We start from the raw sequence: 27,040 nt of genomic DNA on the forward strand, positions 1-27,040 counted from the left end.
GTGTGGCACAGCATGCTCACAGGGGCAGGGGCTTTTCGCAGGGAAAAGGGTGCACACCCAAAGCGCCTAGGCGTCCGGAGAAGGGCAGCACCGTTCAAATAAAGCACCAGAGTGACTAAGACCTCCAAGAGCTTGCTGTATGCTCCGTTCCTGCAGGGCGACTCAAAGCCTTTCTCGAGGCATGCCCTCTCGTGGACGTTCCCTGTAGTCCTACAGCCTGACAGGAGGAGCTCCCAGCACGGCTCCGGAAGCCCCCTGAGAATTGAGAGAAAAATTCCTTCTCTTCCCCGAGCCCCGCCTCCCACGCCCTGAGGCCCGTCAGAAACGGGGTTATTCGCCTAGCTCCAAAGCAGCATGAATGGAGCTTTCAAGATGGGAATTCAAGGCTTCTGCCCTCCGGCCCCCACTTCCAGGGAACACGTAGTCCACTCCCTTGGGATTTCTAGTGAGTGCACAGGGACCCTAGCCACGCGCTCGCTCCTGCCCTGAATCCCCTTTTCCTCACAGGGTGCTCTGCATGTAGCCAACTCCCTCATCCAGGGAACCCTCTAGGTCGGCTCCATGGGGCCTTAGCCTCTACCAATGGCCTGCAGGGTAAGAGGAAGCACCGGACTTCCGTGGCAGCGGGAACGCAAGCCGACTTTCTCCTGCAGGTGTGGTGCCCTCGGCTAAGGGTTCCTGGAAGGGCTGCCAAGCAGATGGTTTCCCTAAGTGCAGCTCAGACAAGGGCAATGAGGCAGAGTTCCTTGACAAGTGGCACGTGAGAGAACAGTTTCCCTGGAGCTGTTGCCGTGCCGAGGAAATCTAGCTCTCCCCAAGGTGGTGTGCAGGGCGTTGCCCTACCCTCGGCATACACGGAGTGACTGACTGGGAAGGGCTGCCGGCCTGGATGCCGCTGAGCAGGCCAGGGGAGCCTCCCGGTATTCAGTGGTCTTGCACGGAATCGGGTGCAAACCGGAGGGCCCTGGGTGTCTTGAACGGCGCACTAGCAAGAAGAGAAAGCAGAACCGCGACCAAGGCCTCTTGGAAAGTGCTGCATGCCTCCGCTTCAGCAGGGCAATAACGCGACTTTCCTCGAGGCAGGGGCTGACGTTCGGTCTCCAGGTAGGTCTAGAGCAGAGCGGCATGAGCTCCCAACCAGGCCCTGGACGCACCGTGTTTTACGAGAGAGCACTCATTTTCTTCCCAGAGCCATGCCTACCGTGACGAGAGGCCCGTCCGAGAGGGTGTCTCTGCGTGTAACTCAAGGCCCGACGGAGGGAACTTTCAAACTGTGCCCTCAGGCCCGCACTTCAAGCCCGACAGGCGGGAAACGTCACCCGGGGCTTCAACAAGGCACAAACCACACAAGGTACACAACGGGCCCTTCCCTGGATCAGCGTGTTTACGCAGGGTGTTCTGAGTGGAGCAAGCGGCCTCAACCAAGGCAGGCTCCCTTTAGGCATGTAAGCGTCTGCCTCTTCCAAACGACCGATGTGTTGCCTGAAGAACTCTGCTTTAGCTGCCGCTGCAATGCAAGCTGACTTTCTCCGGGAGTAGAGCGACTTTCCAACCGAGGTGCCAGAAGGCGTTCTAAGCAGACTATTGCCTCAGTGCAGCTGAGAGAAGGTCAAAGGCGAAAACTTCCAGGGCACGGTGGACCGGCTGGAAACGCGTTCCTGATGCTGTTGGAGTGCCGAGGCATCGTAGCCGTCCCCTTTAAAAGCGCTGCTTGTAGCCCTTCCCTCGGCATACACAGTAGTCCCCTCTCTGAAGGGCCTAGGGGCCTGGGTGTGGCACAGCATGCTCACAGGGGCAGGGGCTTTTCGCAGGGAAAAGGGTGCACACCCAAAGCGCCTAGGCGTCCGGAGAAGGGCAGCACCGTTCAAATAAAGCACCAGAGTGACTAAGACCTCCAAGAGCTTGCTGTATGCTCCGTTCCTGCAGGGCGACTCAAAGCCTTTCTCGAGGCATGCCCTCTCGTGGACGTTCCCTGTAGTCCTACAGCCTGACAGGAGGAGCTCCCAGCACGGCTCCGGAAGCCCCCTGAGAATTGAGAGAAAAATTCCTTCTCTTCCCCGAGCCCCGCCTCCCACGCCCGGAGGCCCGTCAGAAACGGGGTTATTCGCCTAGCTCCAAAGCAGCATGAATGGAGCTTTCAAGATGGGAATTCAAGGCTTCTGCCCTCCGGCCCCCACTTCCAGGGAACACGTAGTCCACTCCCTTGGGATTTCTAGTGAGTGCACAGGGACCCTAGCCACGCGCTCGCTCCTGCCCTGAATCCCCTTTTCCTCACAGGGTGCTCTGCATGTAGCCAACTCCCTCATCCAGGGAACCCTCTAGGTCGGCTCCATGGGGCCTTAGCCTCTACCAATGGCCTGCAGGGTAAGAGGAAGCACCGGACTTCCGTGGCAGCGGGAACGCAAGCCGACTTTCTCCTGCAGGTGTGGTGCCCTCGGCTAAGGGTTCCTGGAAGGGCTGCCAAGCAGATGGTTTCCCTAAGTGCAGCTCAGACAAGGGCAATGAGGCAGAGTTCCTTGACAAGTGGCACGTGAGAGAACAGTTTCCCTGGAGCTGTTGCCGTGCCGAGGAAATCTAGCTCTCCCCAAGGTGGTGTGCAGGGCGTTGCCCTACCCTCGGCATACACGGAGTGACTGACTGGGAAGGGCCGCCGGCCTGGATGCCGCTGAGCAGGCCAGGGGAGCCTCCCGGTATTCAGTGGTCTTGCACGGAATCGGGTGCAAACCGGAGGGCCCTGGGTGTCTTGAACGGCGCACTAGCAAGAAGAGAAAGCAGAACCGCGACCAAGGCCTCTTGGAAAGTGCTGCATGCCTCCGCTTCAGCAGGGCAATAACGCGACTTTCCTCGAGGCAGGGGCTGACGTTCGGTCTCCAGGTAGGTCTAGAGCAGAGCGGCGTGAGCTCCCAACCAGGCCCTGGACGCACCGTGTTTTACGAGAGAGCACTCATTTTCTTCCCAGAGCCATGCCTACCGTGACGAGAGGCCCGTCCGAGAGGGTGTCTCTGCGTGTAACTCAAGGCCCGACGGAGGGAACTTTCAAACTCTGCCCTCAGGCCCGCACTTCAAGCCCGACAGGCGGGACACGTCACCCGGGGCTTCAACAAGGCACAAACCACACAAGGTACACAACGGGCCCTTCCCTGGATCAGCGTGTTTACGCAGGGTGTTCTGAGTGGAGCAAGCGGCCTCAACCAAGGCAGGCTCCCTTTAGGCATGTAAGCGTCTGCCTCTTCCAAACGACCGATGTGTTGCCTGAAGAACTCTGCTTTAGCTGCCGCTGCAATGCAAGCTGACTTTCTCCGGGAGTAGAGCGACTTTCCAACCGAGGTGCCAGAAGGCGTTCTAAGCAGACTATTGCCTCAGTGCAGCTGAGAGAAGGTCAAAGGCGAAAACTTCCAGGGCACGGTGGACCGGCTGGAAACGCGTTCCTGATGCTGTTGGAGTGCCGAGGCATCGTAGCCGTCCCCTTTAAAAGCGCTGCTTGTAGCCCTTCCCTCGGCATACACAGTAGTCCCCTCTCTGAAGGGCCTAGGGGCCTGGGTGTGGCACAGCATGCTCACAGGGGCAGGGGCTTTTCGCAGGGAAAAGGGTGCACACCCAAAGCGCCTAGGCGTCCGGAGAAGGGCAGCACCGTTCAAATAAAGCACCAGAGTGACTAAGACCTCCAAGAGCTTGCTGTATGCTCCGTTCCTGCAGGGCGACTCAAAGCCTTTCTCGAGGCATGCCCTCTCGTGGACGTTCCCTGTAGTCCTACAGCCTGACAGGAGGAGCTCCCAGCACGGCTCCGGAAGCCCCCTGAGAATTGAGAGAAAAATTCCTTCTCTTCCCCGAGCCCCGCCTCCCACGCCCTGAGGCCCGTCAGAAACGGGGTTATTCGCCTAGCTCCAAAGCAGCATGAATGGAGCTTTCAAGATGGGAATTCAAGGCTTCTGCCCTCCGGCCCCCACTTCCAGGGAACACGTAGTCCACTCCCTTGGGATTTCTAGTGAGTGCACAGGGACCCTAGCCACGCGCTCGCTCCTGCCCTGAATCCCCTTTTCCTCACAGGGTGCTCTGCATGTAGCCAACTCCCTCATCCAGGGAACCCTCTAGGTCGGCTCCATGGGGCCTTAGCCTCTACCAATGGCCTGCAGGGTAAGAGGAAGCACCGGACTTCCGTGGCAGCGGGAACGCAAGCCGACTTTCTCCTGCAGGTGTGGTGCCCTCGGCTAAGGGTTCCTGGAAGGGCTGCCAAGCAGATGGTTTCCCTAAGTGCAGCTCAGACAAGGGCAATGAGGCAGAGTTCCTTGACAAGTGGCACGTGAGAGAACAGTTTCCCTGGAGCTGTTGCCGTGCCGAGGAAATCTAGCTCTCCCCAAGGTGGTGTGCAGGGCGTTGCCCTACCCTCGGCATACACGGAGTGACTGACTGGGAAGGGCCGCCGGCCTGGATGCCGCTGAGCAGGCCAGGGGAGCCTCCCGGTATTCAGTGGTCTTGCACGGAATCGGGTGCAAACCGGAGGGCCCTGGGTGTCTTGAACGGCGCACTAGCAAGAAGAGAAAGCAGAACCGCGACCAAGGCCTCTTGGAAAGTGCTGCATGCCTCCGCTTCAGCAGGGCAATAACGCGACTTTCCTCGAGGCAGGGGCTGACGTTCGGTCTCCAGGTAGGTCTAGAGCAGAGCGGCGTGAGCTCCCAACCAGGCCCTGGACGCACCGTGTTTTACGAGAGAGCACTCATTTTCTTCCCAGAGCCATGCCTACCGTGACGAGAGGCCCGTCCGAGAGGGTGTCTCTGCGTGTAACTCAAGGCCCGACGGAGGGAACTTTCAAACTCTGCCCTCAGGCCCGCACTTCAAGCCCGACAGGCGGGAAACGTCACCCGGGGCTTCAACAAGGCACAAACCACACAAGGTACACAACGGGCCCTTCCCTGGATCAGCGTGTTTACGCAGGGTGTTCTGAGTGGAGCAAGCGGCCTCAACCAAGGCAGGCTCCCTTTAGGCATGTAAGCGTCTGCCTCTTCCAAACGACCGATGTGTTGCCTGAAGAACTCTGCTTTAGCTGCCGCTGCAATGCAAGCTGACTTTCTCCGGGAGTAGAGCGACTTTCCAACCGAGGTGCCAGAAGGCGTTCTAAGCAGACTATTGCCTCAGTGCAGCTGAGAGAAGGTCAAAGGCGAAAACTTCCAGGGCACGGTGGACCGGCTGGAAACGCGTTCCTGATGCTGTTGGAGTGCCGAGGCATCGTAGCCGTCCCCTTTAAAAGCGCTGCTTGTAGCCCTTCCCTCGGCATACACAGTAGTCCCCTCTCTGAAGGGCCTAGGGGCCTGGGTGTGGCACAGCATGCTCACAGGGGCAGGGGCTTTTCGCAGGGAAAAGGGTGCACACCCAAAGCGCCTAGGCGTCCGGAGAAGGGCAGCACCGTTCAAATAAAGCACCAGAGTGACTAAGACCTCCAAGAGCTTGCTGTATGCTCCGTTCCTGCAGGGCGACTCAAAGCCTTTCTCGAGGCATGCCCTCTCGTGGACGTTCCCTGTAGTCCTACAGCCTGACAGGAGGAGCTCCCAGCACGGCTCCGGAAGCCCCCTGAGAATTGAGAGAAAAATTCCTTCTCTTCCCCGAGCCCCGCCTCCCACGCCCTGAGGCCCGTCAGAAACGGGGTTATTCGCCTAGCTCCAAAGCAGCATGAATGGAGCTTTCAAGATGGGAATTCAAGGCTTCTGCCCTCCGGCCCCCACTTCCAGGGAACACGTAGTCCACTCCCTTGGGATTTCTAGTGAGTGCACAGGGACCCTAGCCACGCGCTCGCTCCTGCTCTGAATCCCCTTTTCCTCAGAGGGTGCTCTGCATGTAGCCAACTCCCTCATCCAGGGAACCCTCTAGGTCGGCTCCATGGGGCCTTAGCCTCTACCAATGGCCTGCAGGGTAAGAGGAAGCACCGGACTTCCGTGGCAGCGGGAACGCAAGCCGACTTTCTCCTGCAGGTGTGGTGCCCTCGGCTAAGGGTTCCTGGAAGGGCTGCCAAGCAGATGGTTTCCCTAAGTGCAGCTCAGACAAGGGCAATGAGGCAGAGTTCCTTGACAAGTGGCACGTGAGAGAACAGTTTCCCTGGAGCTGTTGCCGTGCCGAGGAAATCTAGCTCTCCCCAAGGTGGTGTGCAGGGCGTTGCCCTACCCTCGGCATACACGGAGTGACTGACTGGGAAGGGCTGCCGGCCTGGATGCCGCTGAGCAGGCCAGGGGAGCCTCCCGGTATTCAGTGGTCTTGCACGGAATCGGGTGCAAACCGGAGGGCCCTGGGTGTCTTGAACGGCGCACTAGCAAGAAGAGAAAGCAGAACCGCGACCAAGGCCTCTTGGAAAGTGCTGCATGCCTCCGCTTCAGCAGGGCAATAACGAGACTTTCCTCGAGGCAGGGGCTGACGTTCGGTCTCCAGGTAGGTCTAGAGCAGAGCGGCATGAGCTCCCAACCAGGCCCTGGACGCACCGTGTTTTACGAGAGAGCACTCATTTTCTTCCCAGAGCCATGCCTACCGTGACGAGAGGCCCGTCCGAGAGGGTGTCTCTGCGTGTAACTCAAGGCCCGACGGAGGGAACTTTCAAACTGTGCCCTCAGGCCCGCACTTCAAGCCCGACAGGCGGGACACGTCACCCGGGGCTTCAACAAGGCACAAACCACACAAGGTACACAACGGGCCCTTCCCTGGATCAGCGTGTTTACGCAGGGTGTTCTGAGTGGAGCAAGCGGCCTCAACCAAGGCAGGCTCCCTTTAGGCATGTAAGCGTCTGCCTCTTCCAAACGACCGATGTGTTGCCTGAAGAACTCTGCTTTAGCTGCCGCTGCAATGCAAGCTGACTTTCTCCGGGAGTAGAGCGACTTTCCAACCGAGGTGCCAGAAGGCGTTCTAAGCAGACTATTGCCTCAGTGCAGCTGAGAGAAGGTCAAAGGCGAAAACTTCCAGGGCACGGTGGACCGGCTGGAAACGCGTTCCTGATGCTGTTGGAGTGCCGAGGCATCGTAGCCGTCCCCTTTAAAAGCGCTGCTTGTAGCCCTTCCCTCGGCATACACAGTAGTCCCCTCTCTGAAGGGCCTAGGGGCCTGGGTGTGGCACAGCATGCTCACAGGGGCAGGGGCTTTTCGCAGGGAAAAGGGTGCACACCCAAAGCGCCTAGGCGTCCGGAGAAGGGCAGCACCGTTCAAATAAAGCACCAGAGTGACTAAGACCTCCAAGAGCTTGCTGTATGCTCCGTTCCTGCAGGGCGACTCAAAGCCTTTCTCGAGGCATGCCCTCTCGTGGACGTTCCCTGTAGTCCTACAGCCTGACAGGAGGAGCTCCCAGCACGGCTCCGGAAGCCCCCTGAGAATTGAGAGAAAAATTCCTTCTCTTCCCCGAGCCCCGCCTCCCACGCCCTGAGGCCCGTCAGAAACGGGGTTATTCGCCTAGCTCCAAAGCAGCATGAATGGAGCTTTCAAGATGGGAATTCAAGGCTTCTGCCCTCCGGCCCCCACTTCCAGGGAACACGTAGTCCACTCCCTTGGGATTTCTAGTGAGTGCACAGGGACCCTAGCCACGCGCTCGCTCCTGCCCTGAATCCCCTTTTCCTCAGAGGGTGCTCTGCATGTAGCCAACTCCCTCATCCAGGGAACCCTCTAGGTCGGCTCCATGGGGCCTTAGCCTCTACCAATGGCCTGCAGGGTAAGAGGAAGCACCGGACTTCCGTGGCAGCGGGAACGCAAGCCGACTTTCTCCTGCAGGTGTGGTGCCCTCGGCTAAGGGTTCCTGGAAGGGCTGCCAAGCAGATGGTTTCCCTAAGTGCAGCTCAGACAAGGGCAATGAGGCAGAGTTCCTTGACAAGTGGCACGTGAGAGAACAGTTTCCCTGGAGCTGTTGCCGTGCCGAGGAAATCTAGCTCTCCCCAAGGTGGTGTGCAGGGCGTTGCCCTACCCTCGGCATACACGGAGTGACTGACTGGGAAGGGCTGCCGGCCTGGATGCCGCTGAGCAGGCCAGGGGAGCCTCCCGGTATTCAGTGGTCTTGCACGGAATCGGGTGCAAACCGGAGGGCCCTGGGTGTCTTGAACGGCGCACTAGCAAGAAGAGAAAGCAGAACCGCGACCAAGGCCTCTTGGAAAGTGCTGCATGCCTCCGCTTCAGCAGGGCAATAACGCGACTTTCCTCGAGGCAGGGGCTGACGTTCGGTCTCCAGGTAGGTCTAGAGCAGAGCGGCATGAGCTCCCAACCAGGCCCTGGACGCACCGTGTTTTACGAGAGAGCACTCATTTTCTTCCCAGAGCCATGCCTACCGTGACGAGAGGCCCGTCCGAGAGGGTGTCTCTGCGTGTAACTCAAGGCCCGACGGAGGGAACTTTCAAACTGTGCCCTCAGGCCCGCACTTCAAGCCCGACAGGCGGGAAACGTCACCCGGGGCTTCAACAAGGCACAAACCACACAAGGTACACAACGGGCCCTTCCCTGGATCAGCGTGTTTACGCAGGGTGTTCTGAGTGGAGCAAGCGGCCTCAACCAAGGCAGGCTCCCTTTAGGCATGTAAGCGTCTGCCTCTTCCAAACGACCGATGTGTTGCCTGAAGAACTCTGCTTTAGCTGCCGCTGCAATGCAAGCTGACTTTCTCCGGGAGTAGAGCGACTTTCCAACCGAGGTGCCAGAAGGCGTTCTAAGCAGACTATTGCCTCAGTGCAGCTGAGAGAAGGTCAAAGGCGAAAACTTCCAGGGCACGGTGGACCGGCTGGAAACGCGTTCCTGATGCTGTTGGAGTGCCGAGGCATCGTAGCCGTCCCCTTTAAAAGCGCTGCTTGTAGCCCTTCCCTCGGCATACACAGTAGTCCCCTCTCTGAAGGGCCTAGGGGCCTGGGTGTGGCACAGCATGCTCACAGGGGCAGGGGCTTTTCGCAGGGAAAAGGGTGCACACCCAAAGCGCCTAGGCGTCCGGAGAAGGGCAGCACCGTTCAAATAAAGCACCAGAGTGACTAAGACCTCCAAGAGCTTGCTGTATGCTCCGTTCCTGCAGGGCGACTCAAAGCCTTTCTCGAGGCATGCCCTCTCGTGGACGTTCCCTGTAGTCCTACAGCCTGACAGGAGGAGCTCCCAGCACGGCTCCGGAAGCCCCCTGAGAATTGAGAGAAAAATTCCTTCTCTTCCCCGAGCCCCGCCTCCCACGCCCTGAGGCCCGTCAGAAACGGGGTTATTCGCCTAGCTCCAAAGCAGCATGAATGCAGCTTTCAAGATGGGAATTCAAGGCTTCTGCCCTCCGGCCCCCACTTCCAGGGAACACGTAGTCCACTCCCTTGGGATTTCTAGTGAGTGCACAGGGACCCTAGCCACGCGCTCGCTCCTGCCCTGAATCCCCTTTTCCTCACAGGGTGCTCTGCATGTAGCCAACTCCCTCATCCAGGGAACCCTCTAGGTCGGCTCCATGGGGCCTTAGCCTCTACCAATGGCCTGCAGGGTAAGAGGAAGCACCGGACTTCCGTGGCAGCGGGAACGCAAGCCGACTTTCTCCTGCAGGTGTGGTGCCCTCGGCTAAGGGTTCCTGGAAGGGCTGCCAAGCAGATGGTTTCCCTAAGTGCAGCTCAGACAAGGGCAATGAGGCAGAGTTCCTTGACAAGTGGCACGTGAGAGAACAGTTTCCCTGGAGCTGTTGCCGTGCCGAGGAAATCTAGCTCTCCCCAAGGTGGTGTGCAGGGCGTTGCCCTACCCTCGGCATACACGGAGTGACTGACTGGGAAGGGCTGCCGGCCTGGATGCCGCTGAGCAGGCCAGGGGAGCCTCCCGGTATTCAGTGGTCTTGCACGGAATCGGGTGCAAACCGGAGGGCCCTGGGTGTCTTGAACGGCGCACTAGCAAGAAGAGAAAGCAGAACCGCGACCAAGGCCTCTTGGAAAGTGCTGCATGCCTCCGCTTCAGCAGGGCAATAACGCGACTTTCCTCGAGGCAGGGGCTGACGTTCGGTCTCCAGGTAGGTCTAGAGCAGAGCGGCGTGAGCTCCCAACCAGGCCCTGGACGCACCGTGTTTTACGAGAGAGCACTCATTTTCTTCCCAGAGCCATGCCTACCGTGACGAGAGGCCCGTCCGAGAGGGTGTCTCTGCGTGTAACTCAAGGCCCGACGGAGGGAACTTTCAAACTGTGCCCTCAGGCCCGCACTTCAAGCCCGACAGGCGGGACACGTCACCCGGGGCTTCAACAAGGCACAAACCACACAAGGTACACAACGGGCCCTTCCCTGGATCAGCGTGTTTACGCAGGGTGTTCTGAGTGGAGCAAGCGGCCTCAACCAAGGCAGGCTCCCTTTAGGCATGTAAGCGTCTGCCTCTTCCAAACGACCGATGTGTTGCCTGAAGAACTCTGCTTTAGCTGCCGCTGCAATGCAAGCTGACTTTCTCCGGGAGTAGAGCGACTTTCCAACCGAGGTGCCAGAAGGCGTTCTAAGCAGACTATTGCCTCAGTGCAGCTGAGAGAAGGTCAAAGGCGAAAACTTCCAGGGCACGGTGGACCGGCTGGAAACGCGTTCCTGATGCTGTTGGAGTGCCGAGGCATCGTAGCCGTCCCCTTTAAAAGCGCTGCTTGTAGCCCTTCCCTCGGCATACACAGTAGTCCCCTCTCTGAAGGGCCTAGGGGCCTGGGTGTGGCACAGCATGCTCACAGGGGCAGGGGCTTTTCGCAGGGAAAAGGGTGCACACCCAAAGCGCCTAGGCGTCCGGAGAAGGGCAGCACCGTTCAAATAAAGCACCAGAGTGACTAAGACCTCCAAGAGCTTGCTGTATGCTCCGTTCCTGCAGGGCGACTCAAAGCCTTTCTCGAGGCATGCCCTCTCGTGGACGTTCCCTGTAGTCCTACAGCCTGACAGGAGGAGCTCCCAGCACGGCTCCGGAAGCCCCCTGAGAATTGAGAGAAAAATTCCTTCTCTTCCCCGAGCCCCGCCTCCCACGCCCTGAGGCCCGTCAGAAACGGGGTTATTCGCCTAGCTCCAAAGCAGCATGAATGCAGCTTTCAAGATGGGAATTCAAGGCTTCTGCCCTCCGGCCCCCACTTCCAGGGAACACGTAGTCCACTCCCTTGGGATTTCTAGTAAGTGCACAGGGACCCTAGCCACGCGCTCGCTCCTGCCCTGAATCCCCTTTTCCTCACAGGGTGCTCTGCATGTAGCCAACTCCCTCATCCAGGGAACCCTCTAGGGAGGATGTATCGGGCCTTAGCCTCTAGCAAAGGCCTGCAGGGTAAGAGGAAGCACCGGACTTCCGTGGCAGCGGGAACGCAAGCCGACTTTCTCCTGCAGGTGTGGTGCCCTCGGCTAAGGGTTCCTGGAAGGGCTGCCAAGCAGATGGTTTCCCTAAGTGCAGCTCAGACAAGGGCAATGAGGCAGAGTTCCTTGACAAGTGGCACGTGAGAGAACAGTTTCCCTGGAGCTGTTGCCGTGCCGAGGAAATCTAGCTCTCCCCAAGGTGGTGTGCAGGGCGTTGCCCTACCCTCGGCATACACGGAGTGACTGACTGGGAAGGGCTGCCGGCCTGGATGCCGCTGAGCAGGCCAGGGGAGCCTCCCGGTATTCAGTGGTCTTGCACGGAATCGGGTGCAAACCGGAGGGCCCTGGGTGTCTTGAACGGCGCACTAGCAAGAAGAGAAAGCAGAACCGCGACCAAGGCCTCTTGGAAAGTGCTGCATGCCTCCGCTTCAGCAGGGCAATAACGCGACTTTCCTCGAGGCAGGGGCTGACGTTCGGTCTCCAGGTAGGTCTAGAGCAGAGCGGCGTGAGCTCCCAACCAGGCCCTGGACGCACCGTGTTTTACGAGAGAGCACTCATTTTCTTCCCAGAGCCATGCCTACCGTGACGAGAGGCCCGTCCGAGAGGGTGTCTCTGCGTGTAACTCAAGGCCCGACGGAGGGAACTTTCAAACTGTGCCCTCAGGCCCGCACTTCAAGCCCGACAGGCGGGAAACGTCACCCGGGGCTTCAACAAGGCACAAACCACACAAGGTACACAACGGGCCCTTCCCTGGATCAGCGTGTTTACGCAGGGTGTTCTGAGTGGAGCAAGCGGCCTCAACCAAGGCAGGCTCCCTTTAGGCATGTAAGCGTCTGCCTCTTCCAAACGACCGATGTGTTGCCTGAAGAACTCTGCTTTAGCTGCCGCTGCAATGCAAGCTGACTTTCTCCGTGAGTAGAGCGACTTTCCAACCGAGGTGCCAGAAGGCGTTCTAAGCAGACTATTGCCTCAGTGCAGCTGAGAGAAGGTCAAAGGCGAAAACTTCCAGGGCACGGTGGACCGGCTGGAAACGCGTTCCTGATGCTGTTGGAGTGCCGAGGCATCGTAGCCGTCCCCTTTAAAAGCGCTGCTTGTAGCCCTTCCCTCGGCATACACAGTAGTCCCCTCTCTGAAGGGCCTAGGGGCCTGGGTGTGGCACAGCATGCTCACAGGGGCAGGGGCTTTTCGCAGGGAAAAGGGTGCACACCCAAAGCGCCTAGGCGTCCGGAGAAGGGCAGCACCGTTCAAATAAAGCACCAGAGTGACTAAGACCTCCAAGAGCTTGCTGTATGCTCCGTTCCTGCAGGGCGACTCAAAGCCTTTCTCGAGGCATGCCCTCTCGTGGACGTTCCCTGTAGTCCTACAGCCTGACAGGAGGAGCTCCCAGCACGGCTCCGGAAGCCCCCTGAGAATTGAGAGAAAAATTCCTTCTCTTCCCCGAGCCCCGCCTCCCACGCCCGGAGGCCCGTCAGAAACGGGGTTATTCGCCTAGCTCCAAAGCAGCATGAATGGAGCTTTCAAGATGGGAATTCAAGGCTTCTGCCCTCCGGCCCCCACTTCCAGGGAACACGTAGTCCACTCCCTTGGGATTTCTAGTGAGTGCACAGGGACCCTAGCCACGCGCTCGCTCCTGCCCTGAATCCCCTTTTCCTCAGAGGGTGCTCTGCATGTAGCCAACTCCCTCATCCAGGGAACCCTCTAGGTCGGCTCCATGGGGCCTTAGCCTCTACCAATGGCCTGCAGGGTAAGAGGAAGCACCGGACTTCCGTGGCAGCGGGAACGCAAGCCGACTTTCTCCTGCAGGTGTGGTGCCCTCGGCTAAGGGTTCCTGGAAGGGCTGCCAAGCAGATGGTTTCCCTAAGTGCAGCTCAGACAAGGGCAATGAGGCAGAGTTCCTTGACAAGTGGCACGTGAGAGAACAGTTTCCCTGGAGCTGTTGCCGTGCCGAGGAAATCTAGCTCTCCCCAAGGTGGTGTGCAGGGCGTTGCCCTACCCTCGGCATACACGGAGTGACTGACTGGGAAGGGCTGCCGGCCTGGATGCCGCTGAGCAGGCCAGGGGAGCCTCCCGGTATTCAGTGGTCTTGCACGGAATCGGGTGCAAACCGGAGGGCCCTGGGTGTCTTGAACGGCGCACTAGCAAGAAGAGAAAGCAGAACCGCGACCAAGGCCTCTTGGAAAGTGCTGCATGCCTCCGCTTCAGCAGGGCAATAACGCGACTTTCCTCGAGGCAGGGGCTGACGTTCGGTCTCCAGGTAGGTCTAGAGCAGAGCGGCGTGAGCTCCCAACCAGGCCCTGGACGCACCGTGTTTTACGAGAGAGCACTCATTTTCTTCCCAGAGCCATGCCTACCGTGACGAGAGGCCCGTCCGAGAGGGTGTCTCTGCGTGTAACTCAAGGCCCGACGGAGGGAACTTTCAAACTGTGCCCTCAGGCCCGCACTTCAAGCCCGACAGGCGGGAAACGTCACCCGGGGCTTCAACAAGGCACAAACCACACAAGGTACACAATGGGCCCTTCCCTGGATCAGCGTGTTTACGCAGGGTGTTCTGAGTGGAGCAAGCGGCCTCAACCAAGGCAGGCTCCCTTTAGGCATGTAAGCGTCTGCCTCTTCCAAACGACCGATGTGTTGCCTGAAGAACTCTGCTTTAGCTGCCGCTGCAATGCAAGCTGACTTTCTCCGTGAGTAGAGCGACTTTCCAACCGAGGTGCCAGAAGGCGTTCTAAGCAGACTATTGCCTCAGTGCAGCTGAGAGAAGGTCAAAGGCGAAAACTTCCAGGGCACGGTGGACCGGCTGGAAACGCGTTCCTGATGCTGTTGGAGTGCCGAGGCATCGTAGCCGTCCCCTTTAAAAGCGCTGCTTGTAGCCCTTCCCTCGGCATACACAGTAGTCCCCTCTCTGAAGGGCCTAGGGGCCTGGGTGTGGCACAGCATGCTCACAGGGGCAGGGGCTTTTCGCAGGGAAAAGGGTGCACACCCAAAGCGCCTAGGCGTCCGGAGAAGGGCAGCACCGTTCAAATAAAGCACCAGAGTGACTAAGACCTCCAAGAGCTTGCTGTATGCTCCGTTCCTGCAGGGCGACTCAAAGCCTTTCTCGAGGCATGCCCTCTCGTGGACGTTCCCTGTAGTCCTACAGCCTGACAGGAGGAGCTCCCAGCACGGCTCCGGAAGCCCCCTGAGAATTGAGAGAAAAATTCCTTCTCTTCCCCGAGCCCCGCCTCCCACGCCCTGAGGCCCGTCAGAAACGGGGTTATTCGCCTAGCTCCAAAGCAGCATGAATGGAGCTTTCAAGATGGGAATTCAAGGCTTCTGCCCTCCGGCCCCCACTTCCAGGGAACACGTAGTCCACTCCCTTGGGATTTCTAGTGAGTGCACAGGGACCCTAGCCACGCGCTCGCTCCTGCCCTGAATCCCCTTTTCCTCACAGGGTGCTCTGCATGTAGCCAACTCCCTCATCCAGGGAACCCTCTAGGTCGGCTCCATGGGGCCTTAGCCTCTACCAATGGCCTGCAGGGTAAGAGGAAGCACCGGACTTCCGTGGCAGCGGGAACGCAAGCCGACTTTCTCCTGCAGGTGTGGTGCCCTCGGCTAAGGGTTCCTGGAAGGGCTGCCAAGCAGATGGTTTCCCTAAGTGCAGCTCAGACAAGGGCAATGAGGCAGAGTTCCTTGACAAGTGGCACGTGAGAGAACAGTTTCCCTGGAGCTGTTGCCGTGCCGAGGAAATCTAGCTCTCCCCAAGGTGGTGTGCAGGGCGTTGCCCTACCCTCGGCATACACGGAGTGACTGACTGGGAAGGGCCGCCGGCCTGGATGCCGCTGAGCAGGCCAGGGGAGCCTCCCGGTATTCAGTGGTCTTGCACGGAATCGGGTGCAAACCGGAGGGCCCTGGGTGTCTTGAACGGCGCACTAGCAAGAAGAGAAAGCAGAACCGCGACCAAGGCCTCTTGGAAAGTGCTGCATGCCTCCGCTTCAGCAGGGCAATAACGCGACTTTCCTCGAGGCAGGGGCTGACGTTCGGTCTCCAGGTAGGTCTAGAGCAGAGCGGCATGAGCTCCCAACCAGGCCCTGGACGCACCGTGTTTTACGAGAGAGCACTCATTTTCTTCCCAGAGCCATGCCTACCGTGACGAGAGGCCCGTCCGAGAGGGTGTCTCTGCGTGTAACTCAAGGCCCGACGGAGGGAACTTTCAAACTGTGCCCTCAGGCCCGCACTTCAAGCCCGACAGGCGGGAAACGTCACCCGGGGCTTCAACAAGGCACAAACCACACAAGGTACACAACGGGCCCTTCCCTGGATCAGCGTGTTTACGCAGGGTGTTCTGAGTGGAGCAAGCGGCCTCAACCAAGGCAGGCTCCCTTTAGGCATGTAAGCGTCTGCCTCTTCCAAACGACCGATGTGTTGCCTGAAGAACTCTGCTTTAGCTGCCGCTGCAATGCAAGCTGACTTTCTCCGGGAGTAGAGCGACTTTCCAACCGAGGTGCCAGAAGGCGTTCTAAGCAGACTATTGCCTCAGTGCAGCTGAGAGAAGGTCAAAGGCGAAAACTTCCAGGGCACGGTGGACCGGCTGGAAACGCGTTCCTGATGCTGTTGGAGTGCCGAGGCATCGTAGCCGTCCCCTTTAAAAGCGCTGCTTGTAGCCCTTCCCTCGGCATACACAGTAGTCCCCTCTCTGAAGGGCCTAGGGGCCTGGGTGTGGCACAGCATGCTCACAGGGGCAGGGGCTTTTCGCAGGGAAAAGGGTGCACACCCAAAGCGCCTAGGCGTCCGGAGAAGGGCAGCACCGTTCAAATAAAGCACCAGAGTGACTAAGACCTCCAAGAGCTTGCTGTATGCTCCGTTCCTGCAGGGCGACTCAAAGCCTTTCTCGAGGCATGCCCTCTCGTGGACGTTCCCTGTAGTCCTACAGCCTGACAGGAGGAGCTCCCAGCACGGCTCCGGAAGCCCCCTGAGAATTGAGAGAAAAATTCCTTCTCTTCCCCGAGCCCCGCCTCCCACGCCCTGAGGCCCGTCAGAAACGGGGTTATTCGCCTAGCTCCAAAGCAGCATGAATGGAGCTTTCAAGATGGGAATTCAAGGCTTCTGCCCTCCGGCCCCCACTTCCAGGGAACACGTAGTCCACTCCCTTGGGATTTCTAGTAAGTGCACAGGGATCCTAGCCACGCGCTCGCTCCTGCCCTGAATCCCCTTTTCCTCAGAGGGTGCTCTGCATGTAGCCAACTCCCTCATCCAGGGAACCCTCTAGGTCGGCTCCATGGGGCCTTAGCCTCTACCAATGGCCTGCAGGGTAAGAGGAAGCACCGGACTTCCGTGGCAGCGGGAACGCAAGCCGACTTTCTCCTGCAGGTGTGGTGCCCTCGGCTAAGGGTTCCTGGAAGGGCTGCCAAGCAGATGGTTTCCCTAAGTGCAGCTCAGACAAGGGCAATGAGGCAGAGTTCCTTGACAAGTGGCACGTGAGAGAACAGTTTCCCTGGAGCTGTTGCCGTGCCGAGGAAATCTAGCTCTCCCCAAGGTGGTGTGCAGGGCGTTGCCCTACCCTCGGCATACACGGAGTGACTGACTGGGAAGGGCTGCCGGCCTGGATGCCGCTGAGCAGGCCAGGGGAGCCTCCCGGTATTCAGTGGTCTTGCACGGAATCGGGTGCAAACCGGAGGGCCCTGGGTGTCTTGAACGGCGCACTAGCAAGAAGAGAAAGCAGAACCGCGACCAAGGCCTCTTGGAAAGTGCTGCATGCCTCCGCTTCAGCAGGGCAATAACGCGACTTTCCTCGAGGCAGGGGCTGACGTTCGGTCTCCAGGTAGGTCTAGAGCAGAGCGGCATGAGCTCCCAACCAGGCCCTGGACGCACCGTGTTTTACGAGAGAGCACTCATTTTCTTCCCAGAGCCATGCCTACCGTGACGAGAGGCCCGTCCGAGAGGGTGACTCTGCGTGTAATTCAAGGCCCGACGGAGGGAACTTTCAAACTGTGCCCTCAGGCCCGCACTTCAAGCCCGACAGGCGGGAAACGTCACCCGGGGCTTCAACAAGGCACAAACCACACAAGGTACACAACGGGCCCTTCCCTGGATCAGCGTGTTTACGCAGGGTGTTCTGAGTGGAGCAAGCGGCCTCAACCAAGGCAGGCTCCCTTTAGGCATGTAAGCGTCTGCCTCTTCCAAACGACCGATGTGTTGCCTGAAGAACTCTGCTTTAGCTGCCGCTGCAATGCAAGCTGACTTTCTCCGTGAGTAGAGCGACTTTCCAACCGAGGTGCCAGAAGGCGTTCTAAGCAGACTATTGCCTCAGTGCAGCTGAGAGAAGGTCAAAGGCGAAAACTTCCAGGGCACGGTGGACCGGCTGGAAACGCGTTCCTGATGCTGTTGGAGTGCCGAGGCATCGTAGCCGTCCCCTTTAAAAGCGCTGCTTGTAGCCCTTCCCTCGGCATACACAGGAGTCCCCTCTCTGAAGGGCCTAGGGGCCTGGGTGTGGCACAGCATGCTCACAGGGGCAGGGGCTTTTCGCAGGGAAAAGGGTGCACACCCAAAGCGCCTAGGCGTCCGGAGAAGGGCAGCACCGTTCAAATAAAGCACCAGAGTGACTAAGACCTCCAAGAGCTTGCTGTATGCTCCGTTCCTGCAGGGCGACTCAAAGCCTTTCTCGAGGCATGCCCTCTCGTGGACGTTCCCTGTAGTCCTACAGCCTGACAGGAGGAGCTCCCAGCACGGCTCCGGAAGCCCCCTGAGAATTGAGAGAAAAATTCCTTCTCTTCCCCGAGCCCCGCCTCCCACGCCCGGAGGCCCGTCAGAAACGGGGTTATTCGCCTAGCTCCAAAGCAGCATGAATGGAGCTTTCAAGATGGGAATTCAAGGCTTCTGCCCTCCGGCCCCCACTTCCAGGGAACACGTAGTCCACTCCCTTGGGATTTCTAGTGAGTGCACAGGGACCCTAGCCACGCGCTCGCTCCTGCCCTGAATCCCCTTTTCCTCACAGGGTGCTCTGCATGTAGCCAACTCCCTCATCCAGGGAACCCTCTAGGTCGGCTCCATGGGGCCTTAGCCTCTACCAATGGCCTGCAGGGTAAGAGGAAGCACCGGACTTCCGTGGCAGCGGGAACGCAAGCCGACTTTCTCCTGCAGGTGTGGTGCCCTCGGCTAAGGGTTCCTGGAAGGGCTGCCAAGCAGATGGTTTCCCTAAGTGCAGCTCAGACAAGGGCAATGAGGCAGAGTTCCTTGACAAGTGGCACGTGAGAGAACAGTTTCCCTGGAGCTGTTGCCGTGCCGAGGAAATCTAGCTCTCCCCAAGGTGGTGTGCAGGGCGTTGCCCTACCCTCGGCATACACGGAGTGACTGACTGGGAAGGGCTGCCGGCCTGGATGCCGCTGAGCAGGCCAGGGGAGCCTCCCGGTATTCAGTGGTCTTGCACGGAATCGGGTGCAAACCGGAGGGCCCTGGGTGTCTTGAACGGCGCACTAGCAAGAAGAGAAAGCAGAACCGCGACCAAGGCCTCTTGGAAAGTGCTGCATGCCTCCGCTTCAGCAGGGCAATAACGCGACTTTCCTCGAGGCAGGGGCTGACGTTCGGTCTCCAGGTAGGTCTAGAGCAGAGCGGCGTGAGCTCCCAACCAGGCCCTGGACGCACCGTGTTTTACGAGAGAGCACTCATTTTCTTCCCAGAGCCATGCCTACCGTGACGAGAGGCCCGTCCGAGAGGGTGTCTCTGCGTGTAACTCAAGGCCCGACGGAGGGAACTTTCAAACTGTGCCCTCAGGCCCGCACTTCAAGCCCGACAGGCGGGAAACGTCACCCGGGGCTTCAACAAGGCACAAACCACACAAGGTACACAACGGGCCCTTCCCTGGATCAGCGTGTTTACGCAGGGTGTTCTGAGTGGAGCAAGCGGCCTCAACCAAGGCAGGCTCCCTTTAGGCATGTAAGCGTCTGCCTCTTCCAAACGACCGATGTGTTGCCTGAAGAACTCTGCTTTAGCTGCCGCTGCAATGCAAGCTGACTTTCTCCGTGAGTAGAGCGACTTTCCAACCGAGGTGCCAGAAGGCGTTCTAAGCAGACTATTGCCTCAGTGCAGCTGAGAGAAGGTCAAAGGCGAAAACTTCCAGGGCACGGTGGACCGGCTGGAAACGCGTTCCTGATGCTGTTGGAGTGCCGAGGCATCGTAGCCGTCCCCTTTAAAAGCGCTGCTTGTAGCCCTTCCCTCGGCATACACAGTAGTCCCCTCTCTGAAGGGCCTAGGGGCCTGGGTGTGGCACAGCATGCTCACAGGGGCAGGGGCTTTTCGCAGGGAAAAGGGTGCACACCCAAAGCGCCTAGGCGTCCGGAGAAGGGCAGCACCGTTCAAATAAAGCACCAGAGTGACTAAGACCTCCAAGAGCTTGCTGTATGCTCCGTTCCTGCAGGGCGACTCAAAGCCTTTCTCGAGGCATGCCCTCTCGTGGACGTTCCCTGTAGTCCTACAGCCTGACAGGAGGAGCTCCCAGCACGGCTCCGGAAGCCCCCTGAGAATTGAGAGAAAAATTCCTTCTCTTCCCCGAGCCCCGCCTCCCACGCCCTGAGGCCCGTCAGAAACGGGGTTATTCGCCTAGCTCCAAAGCAGCATGAATGGAGCTTTCAAGATGGGAATTCAAGGCTTCTGCCCTCCGGCCCCCACTTCCAGGGAACACGTAGTCCACTCCCTTGGGATTTCTAGTGAGTGCACAGGGACCCTAGCCACGCGCTCGCTCCTGCCCTGAATCCCCTTTTCCTCACAGGGTGCTCTGCATGTAGCCAACTCCCTCATCCAGGGAACCCTCTAGGTCGGCTCCATGGGGCCTTAGCCTCTACCAATGGCCTGCAGGGTAAGAGGAAGCACCGGACTTCCGTGGCAGCGGGAACGCAAGCCGACTTTCTCCTGCAGGTGTGGTGCCCTCGGCTAAGGGTTCCTGGAAGGGCTGCCAAGCAGATGGTTTCCCTAAGTGCAGCTCAGACAAGGGCAATGAGGCAGAGTTCCTTGACAAGTGGCACGTGAGAGAACAGTTTCCCTGGAGCTGTTGCCGTGCCGAGGAAATCTAGCTCTCCCCAAGGTGGTGTGCAGGGCGTTGCCCTACCCTCGGCATACACGGAGTGACTGACTGGGAAGGGCTGCCGGCCTGGATGCCGCTGAGCAGGCCAGGGGAGCCTCCCGGTATTCAGTGGTCTTGCACGGAATCGGGTGCAAACCGGAGGGCCCTGGGTGTCTTGAACGGCGCACTAGCAAGAAGAGAAAGCAGAACCGCGACCAAGGCCTCTTGGAAAGTGCTGCATGCCTCCGCTTCAGCAGGGCAATAACGCGACTTTCCTCGAGGCAGGGGCTGACGTTCGGTCTCCAGGTAGGTCTAGAGCAGAGCGGCGTGAGCTCCCAACCAGGCCCTGGACGCACCGTGTTTTACGAGAGAGCACTCATTTTCTTCCCAGAGCCATGCCTACCGTGACGAGAGGCCCGTCCGAGAGGGTGTCTCTGCGTGTAACTCAAGGCCCGACGGAGGGAACTTTCAAACTGTGCCCTCAGGCCCGCACTTCAAGCCCGACAGGCGGGAAACGTCACCCGGGGCTTCAACAAGGCACAAACCACACAAGGTACACAACGGGCCCTTCCCTGGATCAGCGTGTTTACGCAGGGTGTTCTGAGTGGAGCAAGCGGCCTCAACCAAGGCAGGCTCCCTTTAGGCATGTAAGCGTCTGCCTCTTCCAAACGACCGATGTGTTGCCTGAAGAACTCTGCTTTAGCTGCCGCTGCAATGCAAGCTGACTTTCTCCGTGAGTAGAGCGACTTTCCAACCGAGGTGCCAGAAGGCGTTCTAAGCAGACTATTGCCTCAGTGCAGCTGAGAGAAGGTCAAAGGCGAAAACTTCCAGGGCACGGTGGACCGGCTGGAAACGCGTTCCTGATGCTGTTGGAGTGCCGAGGCATCGTAGCCGTCCCCTTTAAAAGCGCTGCTTGTAGCCCTTCCCTCGGCATACACAGTAGTCCCCTCTCTGAAGGGCCTAGGGGCCTGGGTGTGGCACAGCATGCTCACAGGGGCAGGGGCTTTTCGCAGGGAAAAGGGTGCACACCCAAAGCGCCTAGGCGTCCGGAGAAGGGCAGCACCGTTCAAATAAAGCACCAGAGTGACTAAGACCTCCAAGAGCTTGCTGTATGCTCCGTTCCTGCAGGGCGACTCAAAGCCTTTCTCGAGGCATGCCCTCTCGTGGACGTTCCCTGTAGTCCTACAGCCTGACAGGAGGAGCTCCCAGCACGGCTCCGGAAGCCCCCTGAGAATTGAGAGAAAAATTCCTTCTCTTCCCCGAGCCCCGCCTCCCACGCCCGGAGGCCCGTCAGAAACGGGGTTATTCGCCTAGCTCCAAAGCAGCATGAATGGAGCTTTCAAGATGGGAATTCAAGGCTTCTGCCCTCCGGCCCCCACTTCCAGGGAACACGTAGTCCACTCCCTTGGGATTTCTAGTGAGTGCACAGGGACCCTAGCCACGCGCTCGCTCCTGCCCTGAATCCCCTTTTCCTCACAGGGTGCTCTGCATGTAGCCAACTCCCTCATCCAGGGAACCCTCTAGGTCGGCTCCATGGGGCCTTAGCCTCTACCAATGGCCTGCAGGGTAAGAGGAAGCACCGGACTTCCGTGGCAGCGGGAACGCAAGCCGACTTTCTCCTGCAGGTGTGGTGCCCTCGGCTAAGGGTTCCTGGAAGGGCTGCCAAGCAGATGGTTTCCCTAAGTGCAGCTCAGACAAGGGCAATGAGGCAGAGTTCCTTGACAAGTGGCACGTGAGAGAACAGTTTCCCTGGAGCTGTTGCCGTGCCGAGGAAATCTAGCTCTCCCCAAGGTGGTGTGCAGGGCGTTGCCCTACCCTCGGCATACACGGAGTGACTGACTGGGAAGGGCCGCCGGCCTGGATGCCGCTGAGCAGGCCAGGGGAGCCTCCCGGTATTCAGTGGTCTTGCACGGAATCGGGTGCAAACCGGAGGGCCCTGGGTGTCTTGAACGGCGCACTAGCAAGAAGAGAAAGCAGAACCGCGACCAAGGCCTCTTGGAAAGTGCTGCATGCCTCCGCTTCAGCAGGGCAATAACGCGACTTTCCTCGAGGCAGGGGCTGACGTTCGGTCTCCAGGTAGGTCTAGAGCAGAGCGGCATGAGCTCCCAACCAGGCCCTGGACGCACCGTGTTTTACGAGAGAGCACTCATTTTCTTCCCAGAGCCATGCCTACCGTGACGAGAGGCCCGTCCGAGAGGGTGTCTCTGCGTGTAACTCAAGGCCCGACGGAGGGAACTTTCAAACTGTGCCCTCAGGCCCGCACTTCAAGCCCGACAGGCGGGAAACGTCACCCGGGGCTTCAACAAGGCACAAACCACACAAGGTACACAACGGGCCCTTCCCTGGATCAGCGTGTTTACGCAGGGTGTTCTGAGTGGAGCAAGCGGCCTCAACCAAGGCAGGCTCCCTTTAGGCATGTAAGCGTCTGCCTCTTCCAAACGACCGATGTGTTGCCTGAAGAACTCTGCTTTAGCTGCCGCTGCAATGCAAGCTGACTTTCTCCGTGAGTAGAGCGACTTTCCAACCGAGGTGCCAGAAGGCGTTCTAAGCAGACTATTGCCTCAGTGCAGCTGAGAGAAGGTCAAAGGCGAAAACTTCCAGGGCACGGTGGACCGGCTGGAAACGCGTTCCTGATGCTGTTGGAGTGCCGAGGCATCGTAGCCGTCCCCTTTAAAAGCGCTGCTTGTAGCCCTTCCCTCGGCATACACAGTAGTCCCCTCTCTGAAGGGCCTAGGGGCCTGGGTGTGGCACAGCATGCTCACAGGGGCAGGGGCTTTTCGCAGGGAAAAGGGTGCACACCCAAAGCGCCTAGGCGTCCGGAGAAGGGCAGCACCGTTCAAATAAAGCACCAGAGTGACTAAGACCTCCAAGAGCTTGCTGTATGCTCCGTTCCTGCAGGGCGACTCAAAGCCTTTCTCGAGGCATGCCCTCTCGTGGACGTTCCCTGTAGTCCTACAGCCTGACAGGAGGAGCTCCCAGCACGGCTCCGGAAGCCCCCTGAGAATTGAGAGAAAAATTCCTTCTCTTCCCCGAGCCCCGCCTCCCACGCCCGGAGGCCCGTCAGAAACGGGGTTATTCGCCTAGCTCCAAAGCAGCATGAATGGAGCTTTCAAGATGGGAATTCAAGGCTTCTGCCCTCCGGCCCCCACTTCCAGGGAACACGTAGTCCACTCCCTTGGGATTTCTAGTGAGTGCACAGGGACCCTAGCCACGCGCTCGCTCCTGCCCTGAATCCCCTTTTCCTCACAGGGTGCTCTGCATGTAGCCAACTCCCTCATCCAGGGAACCCTCTAGGTCGGCTCCATGGGGCCTTAGCCTCTACCAATGGCCTGCAGGGTAAGAGGAAGCACCGGACTTCCGTGGCAGCGGGAACGCAAGCCGACTTTCTCCTGCAGGTGTGGTGCCCTCGGCTAAGGGTTCCTGGAAGGGCTGCCAAGCAGATGGTTTCCCTAAGTGCAGCTCAGACAAGGGCAATGAGGCAGAGTTCCTTGACAAGTGGCACGTGAGAGAACAGTTTCCCTGGAGCTGTTGCCGTGCCGAGGAAATCTAGCTCTCCCCAAGGTGGTGTGCAGGGCGTTGCCCTACCCTCGGCATACACGGAGTGACTGACTGGGAAGGGCTGCCGGCCTGGATGCCGCTGAGCAGGCCAGGGGAGCCTCCCGGTATTCAGTGGTCTTGCACGGAATCGGGTGCAAACCGGAGGGCCCTGGGTGTCTTGAACGGCGCACTAGCAAGAAGAGAAAGCAGAACCGCGACCAAGGCCTCTTGGAAAGTGCTGCATGCCTCCGCTTCAGCAGGGCAATAACGCGACTTTCCTCGAGGCAGGGGCTGACGTTCGGTCTCCAGGTAGGTCTAGAGCAGAGCGGCATGAGCTCCCAACCAGGCCCTGGACGCACCGTGTTTTACGAGAGAGCACTCATTTTCTTCCCAGAGCCATGCCTACCGTGACGAGAGGCCCGTCCGAGAGGGTGTCTCTGCGTGTAACTCAAGGCCCGACGGAGGGAACTTTCAAACTGTGCCCTCAGGCCCGCACTTCAAGCCCGACAGGCGGGAAACGTCACCCGGGGCTTCAACAAGGCACAAACCACACAAGGTACACAACGGGCCCTTCCCTGGATCAGCGTGTTTACGCAGGGTGTTCTGAGTGGAGCAAGCGGCCTCAACCAAGGCAGGCTCCCTTTAGGCATGTAAGCGTCTGCCTCTTCCAAACGACCGATGTGTTGCCTGAAGAACTCTGCTTTAGCTGCCGCTGCAATGCAAGCTGACTTTCTCCGTGAGTAGAGCGACTTTCCAACCGAGGTGCCAGAAGGCGTTCTAAGCAGACTATTGCCTCAGTGCAGCTGAGAGAAGGTCAAAGGCGAAAACTTCCAGGGCACGGTGGACCGGCTGGAAACGCGTTCCTGATGCTGTTGGAGTGCCGAGGCATCGTAGCCGTCCCCTTTAAAAGCGCTGCTTGTAGCCCTTCCCTCGGCATACACAGTAGTCCCCTCTCTGAAGGGCCTAGGGGCCTGGGTGTGGCACAGCATGCTCACAGGGGCAGGGGCTTTTCGCAGGGAAAAGGGTGCACACCCAAAGCGCCTAGGCGTCCGGAGAAGGGCAGCACCGTTCAAATAAAGCACCAGAGTGACTAAGACCTCCAAGAGCTTGCTGTATGCTCCGTTCCTGCAGGGCGACTCAAAGCCTTTCTCGAGGCATGCCCTCTCGTGGACGTTCCCTGTAGTCCTACAGCCTGACAGGAGGAGCTCCCAGCACGGCTCCGGAAGCCCCCTGAGAATTGAGAGAAAAATTCCTTCTCTTCCCCGAGCCCCGCCTCCCACGCCCGGAGGCCCGTCAGAAACGGGGTTATTCGCCTAGCTCCAAAGCAGCATGAATGGAGCTTTCAAGATGGGAATTCAAGGCTTCTGCCCTCCGGCCCCCACTTCCAGGGAACACGTAGTCCACTCCCTTGGGATTTCTAGTGAGTGCACAGGGACCCTAGCCACGCGCTCGCTCCTGCCCTGAATCCCCTTTTCCTCACAGGGTGCTCTGCATGTAGCCAACTCCCTCATCCAGGGAACCCTCTAGGTCGGCTCCATGGGGCCTTAGCCTCTACCAATGGCCTGCAGGGTAAGAGGAAGCACCGGACTTCCGTGGCAGCGGGAACGCAAGCCGACTTTCTCCTGCAGGTGTGGTGCCCTCGGCTAAGGGTTCCTGGAAGGGCTGCCAAGCAGATGGTTTCCCTAAGTGCAGCTCAGACAAGGGCAATGAGGCAGAGTTCCTTGACAAGTGGCACGTGAGAGAACAGTTTCCCTGGAGCTGTTGCCGTGCCGAGGAAATCTAGCTCTCCCCAAGGTGGTGTGCAGGGCGTTGCCCTACCCTCGGCATACACGGAGTGACTGACTGGGAAGGGCTGCCGGCCTGGATGCCGCTGAGCAGGCCAGGGGAGCCTCCCGGTATTCAGTGGTCTTGCACGGAATCGGGTGCAAACCGGAGGGCCCTGGGTGTCTTGAACGGCGCACTAGCAAGAAGAGAAAGCAGAACCGCGACCAAGGCCTCTTGGAAAGTGCTGCATGCCTCCGCTTCAGCAGGGCAATAACGCGACTTTCCTCGAGGCAGGGGCTGACGTTCGGTCTCCAGGTAGGTCTAGAGCAGAGCGGCATGAGCTCCCAACCAGGCCCTGGACGCACCGTGTTTTACGAGAGAGCACTCATTTTCTTCCCAGAGCCATGCCTACCGTGACGAGAGGCCCGTCCGAGAGGGTGTCTCTGCGTGTAACTCAAGGCCCGACGGAGGGAACTTTCAAACTGTGCCCTCAGGCCCGCACTTCAAGCCCGACAGGCGGGAAACGTCACCCGGGGCTTCAACAAGGCACAAACCACACAAGGTACACAACGGGCCCTTCCCTGGATCAGCGTGTTTACGCAGGGTGTTCTGAGTGGAGCAAGCGGCCTCAACCAAGGCAGGCTCCCTTTAGGCATGTAAGCGTCTGCCTCTTCCAAACGACCGATGTGTTGCCTGAAGAACTCTGCTTTAGCTGCCGCTGCAATGCAAGCTGACTTTCTCCGTGAGTAGAGCGACTTTCCAACCGAGGTGCCAGAAGGCGTTCTAAGCAGACTATTGCCTCAGTGCAGCTGAGAGAAGGTCAAAGGCGAAAACTTCCAGGGCACGGTGGACCGGCTGGAAACGCGTTCCTGATGCTGTTGGAGTGCCGAGGCATCGTAGCCGTCCCCTTTAAAAGCGCTGCTTGTAGCCCTTCCCTCGGCATACACAGTAGTCCCCTCTCTGAAGGGCCTAGGGGCCTGGGTGTGGCACAGCATGCTCACAGGGGCAGGGGCTTTTCGCAGGGAAAAGGGTGCACACCCAAAGCGCCTAGGCGTCCGGAGAAGGGCAGCACCGTTCAAATAAAGCACCAGAGTGACTAAGACCTCCAAGAGCTTGCTGTATGCTCCGTTCCTGCAGGGCGACTCAAAGCCTTTCTCGAGGCATGCCCTCTCGTGGACGTTCCCTGTAGTCCTACAGCCTGACAGGAGGAGCTCCCAGCACGGCTCCGGAAGCCCCCTGAGAATTGAGAGAAAAATTCCTTCTCTTCCCCGAGCCCCGCCTCCCACGCCCGGAGGCCCGTCAGAAACGGGGTTATTCGCCTAGCTCCAAAGCAGCATGAATGGAGCTTTCAAGATGGGAATTCAAGGCTTCTGCCCTCCGGCCCCCACTTCCAGGGAACACGTAGTCCACTCCCTTGGGATTTCTAGTGAGTGCACAGGGACCCTAGCCACGCGCTCGCTCCTGCCCTGAA

The sequence above is a fragment of the Mesoplodon densirostris genome, chromosome 14 (genome assembly GCF_025265405.1).
Source record: "Mesoplodon densirostris isolate mMesDen1 chromosome 14, mMesDen1 primary haplotype, whole genome shotgun sequence".
Lineage (NCBI taxonomy): Eukaryota > Metazoa > Chordata > Mammalia > Artiodactyla > Ziphiidae > Mesoplodon > Mesoplodon densirostris.